Genomic DNA, 13,792 nt, shown 5'->3' with positions numbered 1-13,792 from the left:
CAAATCCAACCTAGGCAGGAAAGTCTGTTAGACTCTTATCACCAATGAGCCACCAGAAAACTGGCAGTGGTTCAGGTGGTAGAGCACTAGTCTTGAGATGAAGAGCTGAGGGACAATGTTCAGGCACTGATTTCAAGCCCCACGACTGACAACAATTAAAAATAAACAGTTAAAAATAAACAAATAATTTGACATAAACGTTAAAATATATATTCTAAAATTTTTTAAATCCTCACTAGATATACTAGTTTATATAAATGTCAAGAAGTGTTTTCTGCTTTTAGTTGACACTGAATCAATTGTGTAAATCAGACATTTCTCACTCAATTCATATTTGTATGTTTATATACTTATATGCCATAAGTATAATGAACTGATTCGTGATAGGCAGTGCTGTTTTAGGAATCTCCCTTGACTTTCTAACATTAACACTTCTAGCAGAAAATCGATATGCCCTCCAACCTTGACAGAGGTTTCGTCTCATTGGAGCAGAAAAGTATAAGCCATAATCATTGTTTGGAACAACTGTAACATTTTACATGCATTTCACTTAATTTAAGAACCAAAACATTCAAGTCATCATAACCATGCCAGTAACAGCAAGGTGTCTTCTGAGCTTTTCAGTATCTTAATAGATGAAAATCTTTAATTATACATATATTTTTTTTCTGCCTAACATCCTATATCTTTAGAAGATCTTTTTGTGTAACTCTGTGTTCCTGATTAGAAGATCAGAACAAAGGCAATAATTAAAATAGTGGAGGAAAATACTTGGAAACAATTTAAAAAGCAATCACAGACACTCCTGAGTTCACCTGATGCAATTGGAATATTCGTTAAAGTAACACGTTTTGTCATCATTTAAAGAGCAAGAATTCAACTTTAATTAGCAGTGAAGAAGGGAACAGAAATCTTTGTTTGGAGGAGTTCCAGGAAGATGGCAGAGGAGAAGCTGGAGGCTAAACGAGTTCTCGCATAGAAAGCAGTTTTAGTGTTCCAGTGAACAATCCTAAGCCAGAGAATCATACCAAGTCTGCCATCACAGTACAGAGAGTTAGGCCAGAGAGGGAAAATCCAGGCAAGGAGATAGATCTGAGCACTTGCCAGCAGCCGCGGCTGCGGCTGGAGCTGCAGTGAGGGCGGCCATTGCCGCCATACCTGCAGGACAGAGAGTCCCAAATGAAGGAGCCAGACACGGCGGGCGAACGGATTCTACTCAATACCAGCAAGAACTGAGAAGGAGCAGGCATCTTCATCCTGTAGTTTGCAGACCAGAGAGGACACAGGAACCAAGACTTGGTGTGAGTAGAAGTCTCACATCCTCACTCCTTCTCAGGGAGCAGAGGAGGGAAAGCCACCCCTCCCCCCACACTACTGGAGATCTCCAACTTTGATACTGACAAAAGCCCAGCTGAGCAGCTAGCTCCAACTCAGGCCTTGGAAGAAAAGTAGAGTCATTTAGCAGGTTACAAGAACATAACCTGACCTGCCACACTCAGCTCCACCCAGGGAAAAGTCACCCAGCCGGTGTCACCAGCCCAAGGAGTGGCTTTCTTCACTGGGTAAACAGAGCCAGGGGCTTCACCTCCATACAGCAGCCTTGTCAATCAATGGAAAGTCAGTAAACATAAACCCTGAATATGGCTCCAGGCTGGACTCTGTGAGTGTCTCACAAGCTAGCCCCTCTGTGAAATGCTACTGTTTGCTGAAAGGCCTCAACTCTACCCAGAACCTAGCCTCATCACAGCATTTCCAAACCAAACAGCTATCTCCCTCTTTTCTGATACTCAAAGCAGATCTCCTTCCCATTGAACTAGCCTGGGTGGAAGAACACAAAATCCTGGGTAAAGCAAAGCATTTTGAGGTCTGCTCAAACAGTCTGACTTAAGAAACCAACCAAGTCACAAGAAAATCAAACACCACAAGCAGACGAGACACTCCAACAAGAGAGTGGTTATGGACAAACGGAAGATACAGGATCTTCTTATCCTGCCCCCCCCTCAAAAAAAAAAAAGTCAAGAACTTTTTTTTGGTCCATTGTATAAAATTTTTTTTTCTAAAACTTTTTTATAATTTTTATGTTTAAAAAATTATTTTCTAGTAACTTTTTTTGCTTCCTCTTACAATTTTTATTTTAGGGGTATATGTGTGTGTGCATTTTTCTTTCTTTTTTTCTTTTTAAAAATTTTATTTTTTTTGTTTTTTGTTTAGCTCTACTGAACTTTTGATCTTTTTTTTTCTTTCTCATTATTTTCACCCTTTCTTCTCTTTCGTTATTCTTTGTGTGACTTAATTGATGTTCTGCACATCCTCAGATGTACCCATAGTCGATTATTAGACCTTATCCACCATTGTGTACACATTTAATCCAGAAATTTATGATTCAATTCAAACCTCTTAGACTTAAATTCCTTAATAGCAGTACTACTTCTTTATACCTATATAATATTTTAAGCATTTTTTTAAGTTTTTCATATCTCCTTTATATCTGTCCCCTTCTCTCATTTTATCCACGTTCCTCTCAGAACATTTTGTTTTAAATTTGCATAATTTTTAAGCATGGCACATTTTAATTTATAATTTTTTTCTTTTCTATTTTTTCTTGTCTCTTTTTTCTCTTACTCTTTCTTCTTTTTTTCCTCTTTCTCTCAACTTTCATTCTATCCAACCTATTTCTGGCTTTGAGATTAGAACTTAGTTAATTTAACTCTCCCTGTGCCTTCCCACATCCCTCTATTCCTATTTTTACCAACATCTCTCCCTAAAACTAATAATTTCTGGTTTGCCTAATTCTTCTTTGCGATTTGTAGCCCATTAATATATAGTTGTTTCATGTTGAACTAGATTGTATCTGTGGACTTTTGACTGTGCAACTACAGACTTTGGTTGATGCCTTAATATAGTGTTCTAGCACAAAACTGGTGTTACTTTCATCCCAAATGGGCAGAGTAAGCCAGAAAAATGGCAAGTCCGGGTATCTCAACTCCCACTCATGATAATCAAGGGACAGAACAGATAATGAATAATTCAGAGGAGACTTCCCAAATAGCTCTACAAACATTGCTGGTAAACATGGTAAATGAAAAGACTGAAAACTCACAAAGGACTCTGTATGAGCGTGATAGGGAGAGAGAGGAGGCAAACCAAAGGTTAATACAGGAATATCATGAACATGAGGAAGCTACTCAAAAGCTGATACAGGAATTTCGTGAGCAGCTTGAGAACACTCAAAGAGAAAGGAAGGAATGGCATGAGCAGGCTGATTACACTCAAAGAGAACTACAAGAATTGTGTGAAAGTGAGGAAGCTAATCAAAGAGTAATACAGGAATTGAGAGAACAGGATGAGAATACACCAAATCACTAAAGGCATTCATGGAATCCATTACCAAAGAGCTGAAGTATGTCAGGGAGACCACAAAGGGAATGCTGAATGGAACCCAACAGAAGGAATGGGTGTTCAAGGAAACCATAACCAATCAACTAAGTGATTTGAGAATAAACACTGAACACCAAATTAAGGAAGTGAAGTTCATACAAGATCTAAAAGAAAGCTTCAACAAAGAATTTTAAGCCATCAAAGCTGACCAATTAGAAGGAAAAGAAATAATGAGATGTACAAGTCGTTATGTCGAAAACGAACTTTACAATTTTGGTGTGGGGTTGGGGGGGAGGATTTTGTGGGGGGGGTGAAGATCAGAAGGCATGGGAAGGGGAAACAAATGCATAGGCTACAATGCATGATTATAAATGTACTCATTACCTTGCCCATGTAATTGTAATCCCTTTGTACAGTATTTTCACTTTGTTTGGAGATGGCTTGACTTTGAACAATCCAACATACACATGATAGATTTATCATGTTTTTAAATGTAGTTGCCAAAATAATAGAGAACAAAACCGAAAGGCTAGAAAACATCTAATCCAAAGCAGTAAACTTTTGTCTATAAAATAATTGTGAAGGTCTGTCTCTTTGAAAGTCAGGCCCCCAAAGTGTGAAAATGTACTTCCTTCAGTTTGAACAATAAAACACTTAAAAATCGTCTGATAATGTTTTACGTATCTTGCCTTGGACTTCTCATGGTGGAGAAGAAGAAAGGTATGAAAAAGTTCAAGACTGAGTATTCCCCAGATCATTATTATTTATCAGCTATAGCAATGGAAGTAGCCTTGGTTACTCCTAGTATCATATGTGTTTACATTTAGAAGTATTATTTGTTGCTGGGTTATAAGCTGCAAACCCTTGAGTATTAATAAAATCATTTCCTGAGAGGAATGTTGCTGTGTAAAGAAACCTAAAATATCAAAGACGGCCTAGTGGAAACTACTTTCTAGCTATATCACAATCTGAAGTTGCAGATATTGTTTCCCATTGTATCAGGAAATTCATTATTGTTATCTTCTTTTTCACCAGCTAGTGATTCTATAACATCCTATACCATCCTTGGATTGCTATATCTTTACTGGATTCTCTAATTTCTGTGGAATGTTAGGAAAAATGGAAAATTGAGTTCCTGTTTCTGTATTTTTATATTAAGGTAATACTAGTGAGTTTTCTTTGTCTTTTTTCTTAGATAATAAAGAGGAACTTATTTCATATGCTGCTCCTATTGACTATTAATTTACATATGTTCTTCAAAGAAATATCTTATTCAGATAAAAATTTATATAGCATTAGAAGATATAAAAATACTTACTATTCAGAATCATTGTAGCATTAACATTGTAGCATTAACAAATATGTTCCCTGTATCTGTTGGATATGTTTTCACTTCAGTTATAGTCTCCTTTGAATTATGAACGGCTATCGCTTAATATAATCCAGTTTATTCTTGCATTTCTTTAGCCACTAATGCTTTCCATGTCAAATTTTTAGAAACCTTTACTGATGCAATGTCATGAAATTTTACATTTGTGTTTTATAGGTTTTCACATCTCACATTTAGTTTGATAATCATTTTTTATTTTAAATTTTTGTATAAGGATGAAGGTTGGACGGGTGCCTGAGGCTCACTATCAGTAAATCCTCAGATCTGAGGATCACAGTTTAAAGCCAGCCCGGGCAGGAATGTCCATGAGACTCTTATATCCAATAAACCACTAGAAAAACCAGATCTGGTGCTGTGACTCAAGCGGTAGGTCACTCTCGTTGAGCGGAATAGCACACAGACAGCGCCTAAGCCCAGAGTTCAAGCCACATGAATGACAAAAAAAAAACAAAAACAAAAACAAAAATGGATTGAGGTAGTAGTCTAAGATCATTCTTTAAATCTCGAGAGACAATAGTGCCAATATACCCATTTAAGATTCTATTTTTATTTCATAAAATCATAGGATCGTTTTCAAAATCTGTTGACCATAAAATTGAGAATTTATTTTTGACAAATCTTACATTCTTCTATGTGTCTGCTATTGTAGTAGAACTATGTTGTCTTCACTACTAAACATGGTAAAAAGATTCAAAGCTAGTATGAAGCCTGAAGCTACACAATTTTACAAGATTGTTCTGACTCACCTGTTTTCCTTGAATTTACATACGAGTTTATTGAGCAGGTGGACCAATATTCTACAGAGATATCTAGATGTTTGATAGTCAATCATAATTTCACCTTGGAAAAACACAAGACCCCAGATATTATATATAGAGAAATGACTTTAGAGGATACTTGAAACAACTAAAATTAATTTAGGAATGATTTAAGATTTAGATAATGCTGTAGCATAATAAATCTGAATGATAACAACTTGAGCTGTACAACAGAGGAGAGTGAGAGGGGAAAGAATGATGGACCACATAGGAGCTATATGTTATTGCTATTGTGTTTCAAAAAACAAAATGACTTCAGAGAAGAGAAGGAGAAAAGTAAAGTGTCCTGAGTCAAGTTTCTTTTTAATGCATCTAATAGTTTGGACCAAAAGTCAGTGACAATGGGAAAAAAGAAAATAGACAATAAAGCATTGTATATACCTGTTACAATGTAAGGAAATTGTAATAGGAATATGACAATTAATTCACAAAGCAATAAGAGAAAGATTAGCTAAACTCTAAAGGGAAAAACAATGAAGAGAGAAAAGAAGCAAAATAAAACCTTTATCAATAACAAACACAAGAGTTTGGAAGTGGAAAGGCAGTGGGAATATTCTATGTAACAATAAAAATTGCTAGCATGGATAGAATATGGATCACATTTTATTATATATAATTTTGAAAAAGCATACTAGGAATGAAAGATTGAAACTCATGGTTTAAAACACTATTTGGTTTATAACTAGGCAGTATTGCTCAGTGGTAAACCATTGGCTTTGCATATGTGAAGCAATGGTGTGATCTCCCAAGCATTACAAAGTACACACAAAGCACACACACACAAAAACCACATAAACACGCCACATACACACATTTGGAATATTGATATTATCATATTAAAGGGTGGAAATTATCACAAATAGTAAAAGTATGTTAATATATGAAATCATAATATTGCTCATACAATTTAAAAGTTCAGTAGAAATAAAATAATCACAATATACTTGGATTTTAATAGATTAGGTAAATTGAAAATTAATAGAATAAAAGAGAATATTTGCAATTAAGTTTAAATAATTAACATTTTGAAACATGTGTCCTTTTATTTTGACAAAAGATTGATGTTACTGGTGTTTTAACCCAAGATTTAGAATATGATAGGGAGGTGCCCTATATAACACTAGCGACGGCTATATCTCTAATCAATTCACTCTGAATAGTTTTATAATAAGGTGACAGAGTTTCTCAGTATCTCCTGAATTACAAACCCTATTTACACTTCCCACCATAGCTAGAAAATGGATGTCAAAAATCACCATGCTGAACTCAAACTATTTTATTAATTCAAGTAAAAATACTTCCAAAAAGTGACCAAGTAATGAAGCCTTGCTTTTTTTGGGGGGGGGGGAGGGTCCAGTCGTGGAGCCTGAACTCTGGGCCTGGGCGCTGTCTCTCAGCTCTTCAGCTCAAGGCTAGTGCTCTACCACTTGAGCCACAGTGCCACTTCCGGCTTTTTTCTGTTTGCTTGTGTGGTGCTGAGGAATCGAAGCCAGGGCCTCATGCATGCGAGGCAAGCGCTCTACCACTGAGCCACCATCCCAGCCCAATGAAGCCTTTCTTAATACATTATGTGCTTCTTGAAAAACAGTATTTGTTACCTGGACAAATATGTTTATAATTATAAGAAAATAAATGTATTTCAAATCATTAACCATATAAAAATTAAGAAAACAATTTTTAAATAGTCACATGTTAAATATTATAAAAGCAAAATATATGTGTGTGAATAATTTACATGTGTAAAAATCATGCAAAAATAAATTAACTAATCCTACAACTCTGAAATAAATGAATTACACTAAAGACACAAAAGAAAACATTTAAGCCCAAAATTTCAAATTTAGAAAATAAAATGAAGTGTACTCTTAAGTTGACTTAATTAAGTGTAAATCCTCTCTATATCAATTTTATAATATAAATGCATTAAGAAAGAAAGCAAAAGTACCTATGGATCACTAGCAACAGCAAAAGCATAACTAATTCTTGTTTAGAGTGTACTAAAAAATCAATGGAAGAGATAACAAAGTTCCTTCCCTAAGAAATGTACTCATAACCTTACCTTATTCATGTACCTGTAACCCCTGTGTACATTACCATTAAAATAAAAATAAATTGAAATGAAATATAAATCAAATGATATACCAATTAAGAATTCTTAGAAGCTATTGGTTAAAAACTTTATAAAAAACTGCCCTAAATACCCAAGGAATATAGTTTGATGATACTAATTAAATACTTCAACTTCAGCAGAAAAGCAAAAAGTTTAAAAACTGTTAAAAAGTAAAGTAATAAATCAGAATGTATTACTATTAATAATAATCATAAGATGAATTTATAGTGGTAGGCAAATATGTAAGAAATGAGGCAATTTGCTATTCATTTCCACTTAATAAGTGAGAAAGAATTTTCTAGGTCTTTTTAAATTATCATAAGTTTAATGAAGAAACTATTCTTTCACATCATATGATAATCAGATAAAGCTGATATTAAAGCAAAGAACAGATTTTCCTAATTTTTAAATTTAATTTAATTTTACTTGTGAACATACTGTACAGAGGGGTTACAATTACATGGGCAGGATAATGTGTACATTTCTTACCAAGCATTGCAGCCTCCTCCTTTGTTTACCCTTCACATCCCTTCCCAGTCTCCCCCCTCCCAATCCCAATCCCAATCCTTCCCCTCCCCCCGCTCCCCCCCCCCCCCCGGCACCAACGTTGTAAAGCTCGTTTTGGACATGACAACTTGTACTTCTCATTGTTGCAAAAGGTCCACCTGTATCCTTAAACGACTTGTTTTTCCCCATCTCCTCCACAAGTTATAATGATATCAAATATAGGGAAAGCAGGGGTTATACTGTGGGGGAGGGACATACAAAGCAACAAATAAGTAATCTTATAAATGTGTTAGAAACACATGTATGAAAGAAAAAAATATTTGTTAGGAAATGGAAAAACTTGGAAAAAATTATATTAAGTGAAGTAAGCCAGGCCCAAAGAAACATAGGTCCTATGGTTTCCCTTATTTGCAATATCTAGTATATGTGTGATTCAAGCGGAAAAGGTAAGATAATGTGATGTTAAGAGAATGAACATTTAGATATGTATTTTAATGTACTAAGTTTTTGAATGTTCACATATATACTTATTTTGGTTGTGGGAAATTGTGGTATTTCAACTCTGGGTATATTTTTCTAGCTAGGCTGGCGTCGTATCATTGGCTAATTTTAGAATAGGTGTTTCCTTTCCACAAGAACTTGCACCTGATCTGTCCTTTAGCCTTCCCATCATCAATGGCATCTGAGATGAACACCAACTTGTCTAGCCTGCTATCGTGACTGGCCTGGATCCCCAGTCCTTCCAATCATAGTAACTAGATAGTGAAGGATGGTGGAAATGATCCAATGCACCCAGCTATAGATTGAGAAGGAATTCCACTAAACTTTTGGCCTGGGTTCTGTTCTCAAGCCTCCTAAGTAGTTAAGAGTACAGATGGGAGCCTCTGCTGCCAAGCAGTAACAGTATTTTTAAAGCAATTAGACATATATAAGACTTAGGCTTGTGATTACCTCAGGAAATGAATAAAAGAGCAGTGAAGCATAGAGGACAGGCAGAATTTTGATTAGCTACTCAGAGGCTGAATAAGCTTAGCTAGCTACTCAGGAGTCTGAGATCTGATGACCAGTGTTCAAAGCCATTCCAATCATTAATATACAAGTGATTATCTAAAAAAAAAAACAGAAGTGGCTGAAGTGGTAGCCCACTATCGTTGGGCACAGAAGCTGAGGAATAGTTGCCAGGGACTATCAAGCCTCAAGAATGATGAATGCATGCATAAGCACATGCACATGTGCGTTTGCATACTCGCATGCACATGAACACACACACAAATGAGTATTTCAATGTGAAGTTCTTTAATTTTTTACTTTGCTGTACTTTATTTCCCTGCATTAGTCCACAAATTAACAAAATCAGCTAAGGACCTATTTACATAAAATTCAGCATGTTTCTCTAAAATCTACTCTCTTTTTGGAAGCCTGCTTTTATTTGACACCAAAGTAAATTATTCAGGAAGTCAATTCATCACTCTTAAGTCCATAGTATTAGATGATTGCTTAGGTTCTTCCTAGCAATATGATTTTGTGAAATCCTGCATCAAGCAATATATTTCTTTCCCTAGAAGTGAAGCCTCTGTCAAACAATTAATAATAGGTTCTTCTCCTCCTGACATGCATCTGTACTTATATTATCTTCATATATTTCATGATCTGTGTATGACAAAGACTACCATGAAAGTAAAAACAAAACAACCTTCTCAGTGCTTAGCATTTTTATATCATTCATGGATATGAAGGTGTTTAAATGTAACTGAAGTTGTTTGGAATAAATAATGTTCATCCTGACTATCTTGAGAAAGAAGAATTGGTTTCTCAGCACTTTAGGTAAGAACTTCAGGGAAAGAAACAAACAAAAGGAAAAGTGAGGAAAAACTCAACACATACATTCAAATGAAACAAAACAAGACAAGAAAACACAAATTAATTCAGTACTCAAGAACCTGCAGGAAATGCAAAGATTTAAAAACAATCAGCTATGACAAGCTTATGAAAATCCTGACGACTTGGAAGTGAACTGTTGTGAGAACAGTGGCTAAAGCCCAGACTAGACAGAAAGATCTGTACATAATACCATGTACTTATTATTCTAAATTCAAGGAAGAATAACATCAAATGGACTGAGGCCAAAATCATACACAGTAGGAAGCCAGTTTCTATCTGAAAAATAATCAGGACAATTTAGGACTGGCACATGACAAAGTGATAAGAACACCCATTTAGGGGGCACAAGACACTGAATTCAAACTGTAATATTAGGGGTATTAAAGAAAAAAAAGGTATGATTTTAAATAATTGGAATAAGTGTAACAATTGAGTATTTGAGTTGAGAAAAATTCATGAAAGATATAGAATGAACCCAAGTTCCAATGCTTTCTACTTAAGTGATATTGTTTAGTGGTACTTCAGACAAAACAGAGTTACCTTGCAAATGAGCATGGATGTGCATTTGGATAATGGAAATACTCTACTTACACAGGTGTAAATTAAATAGATTTTTTTGGGTGGATTGTAGTTCTTGAACTAAGAGCCTGGGTGAGGTCCCTGAGCTTTTTTCTCAAGGCTACCCCTCTATTACTTTGAGCCACAGTTCCAATTCTGATTGTCTGTTGGTTGTTTGGAGATAAGAGGCTCATGGACTTTCCTGCCCAGGATGGCTTTAAACCATGTTCATCAGATCTCAGCCTCCGGAGTAACCAGAATTCCAGGCATGAACCGTCGATGTTTTTAATAATTTAGTAAATTGTATAGTTACAGAAGTTATAAATTATCATTGTAACCTGTGTAATATATGTATGTATGTATATATCAATACATATGTATAGAAATAGTTTAACATATTTTTGTATCTACAGTACATATATGAAATAATCCTTCATTATAAAATAAAATGGAAACAAAAGTGAATGAGGAACAAAACAAAGGGAATTGTTACAGGTTTTTTTGTTGAATGAAATATGAATCAGTTTGGGAAAACCATCTCTACTTTAACAAAATGGGTAATTGCTATTAATTCCTATCCATCTATTTGCCCATGTTGTGCATCCTCACACATGAGTGTCAAAATCAAACCACACTTTTTGTCTGTATTTAACTCGTCTGTTATAATTTAGGGGATAGATGAAGTAATCAAATAAAGATTAAAATAATAGTAAGTGAGTCTATGAGTTAGAGGTGAAAAAGATTTTAAATATGATAATAGCTAATTAATTGCATATTTCTTATTTTTACTCTGTTGTTATGTATCTCATTCTCACATTAGGAAAGTACATAGAAGTTTCTCACTAAATTTATGTAATTATTAAAAATATATTGAAAGAATATGGGCACAGTGTGGTCTTAGCTTATTGAGTCCTGTATGGGTTAGTGTGTTTTTGATTACTTGCAATACGTTGTGATGGAGATGAAGGGAAGGATGTGTTTATTCTGGAAAACTGGCTAGAGGATTGCTCCCAGAAAGATAGTGATGAATTCTTCCAAAAAGTTACAGTTAAATCACTTTCACAACCATGCTCATTACTGCACTATTCACCATGCCAAGTTATGGAAACAGCCAAGATGCCCTTTGGCGAAGGGATGGTTGGAGTAAGTGTGTCATATATACACAATTGGATTGCACCTATCCATTATGAGGACTGTTACATTATTTGCAAAGAAATGGATAGATCTAAAAATATGTTAAGTAAACGAAGTCAGAGCCAGACACAGAAAGGACCCATGTTCTGTCGCGTACTTGGAAGCCAGAATTTTATGCAAGTTAAACAACTGTATTAACCAAAGTTTTCATTTTTCACAGCAGTTTTTAAAAGACGTAATTTCCTACAAAATTGAACTTTTAATCCAAAAAAGTGAGTCCAAGAAAACTATCACTTGGAAGATGTGAGGGGAAGTCAAAGGGAAAGAATAAAGAGAGTTATGGAGTAAGACTGAAGATATTATATTCAATGAAAATAATATGAAACTAGAAAAAATTTAAGTTCTGTGAGGTTTGCAAGGGTAGGGAAAAGTTATATAAAGATCAATTTTACTTAAAAAACGAACTTTTTCAATGGAAATTCCCGTGTACACCTAGTTAAGATAATAAAAATATAATTGAAAATAATGGAGATATTTAATCTTAAACTGTGTTCTCTTAAACCATGAGTCAATATAATAGTTTCCTCCTCAGAAATTCTTTTTGCAGGTATTTTCCTCATAGTGACAGACAAGTGATCAATGCAATGAATATCAATACATCACATTGCACATATAAAATCACAGTAAAAATGTTAGAATTCATCATATGATAAAATAAGAGGTAGAATTTGCCAAATGCTAATTGATTGTTTTTCCAAGTACTTTACTTATGGTATATAATTTAATCTTCACAATAATCGCATAAAGTGGAACTCCTTACATTTTTAATTCTCAGATGATGATATTGAAGTCTTCAGAGTTGGAATTACTAGTACAGCATTGCACACCTTGTAAGTGTTAGCCTGTGGTTCATCTCCCACTGTATCAATTAACCTCATACTATTTTAAGTCTAAAATACCAGCACTTAATCTATTAATTCTAGGAAAATTTCCCATAATTATTGTGGACACTCATAATATTTCACTTTATCTTTGTTAGAAAATAGGAAACTGTAATATGAAAACTCAAAATTCATAATCAATGCATACCTACCTGGTGAAAGGAACTGCTATAGTATAACATTCTTGATATCTAGCTCAAAATAGTAGAAATCATATTTTATCCCTTCACTCAACACTGCACGGCCTGGGGAACCTATCTCTGTTTAACACTGTCTTACTGAAAGAATGACCTCCCCAATTCCTGATGGAAACATTATGCAGGTCTTATGGACCAATCATTTCCACATTGTAGCTCAACTAAGTTGTTTACCATTAGAAGTATTTTGATTGCTTTTTATACCCAACATTTTGAGAGAAATGCTATTAAAGCAAGTCTGATATAAAAATCAACTTTGACCATAGATAAATATTTTACCTTTCCTATACCCAAAAATGCACTCTGACCTATCATTAATGTTAGGAATCAGAGGTTAAAAATCATAGACACCAAGAGCTAAGTATGAATTAAAGACTCTCCAACTTGTGAACTACTATTGGTTTAAAAATACATGAAGGTCTGGGAAGGTGGTTCAGTGGTCGAGCGCTTGCCTTGCATGCATGAGGCCCTGGGTTCAATTCCTCAGCACCACCCAAGCAAAAAGAAAAAAGCTAGAACTGACGCTGTGGCTCAAGTGATAGAGCGTTAGACTTGAGATGAAGAGCTGAGGGACAGCACCCAGAGTTCAGGCACCACTACTGGGCCCCATCCCCTAAAAAAAGACATCAATACTACCAAATTATTTCAAAATTTCTTATGATACTGAAGATTCAATTATAAACTATTAACACTTGAAAATAACTTATTTTCTTTGGAGTAGAACACAAAACACAAGATTAATCCTAATCATTTTAAAAGGCCTTTATTTATACTACAAATTCACTCTGATAACTACAAAGATTCTAAAAATAACTAAAGCACAGTGACACAAAAAATAATTTAACTGCATCATCTACATTCAAAGGACTGTGCTAATA

Source organism: Dipodomys merriami, unplaced genomic scaffold (assembly GCF_024711535.1).
Source record: "Dipodomys merriami isolate MVZ:Mamm:240054 unplaced genomic scaffold, mDipMer1.0.p SCAF_181, whole genome shotgun sequence".
NCBI classification, from domain to species: domain Eukaryota; kingdom Metazoa; phylum Chordata; class Mammalia; order Rodentia; family Heteromyidae; genus Dipodomys; species Dipodomys merriami.
This window is presented reverse-complemented; position numbering follows the sequence as displayed.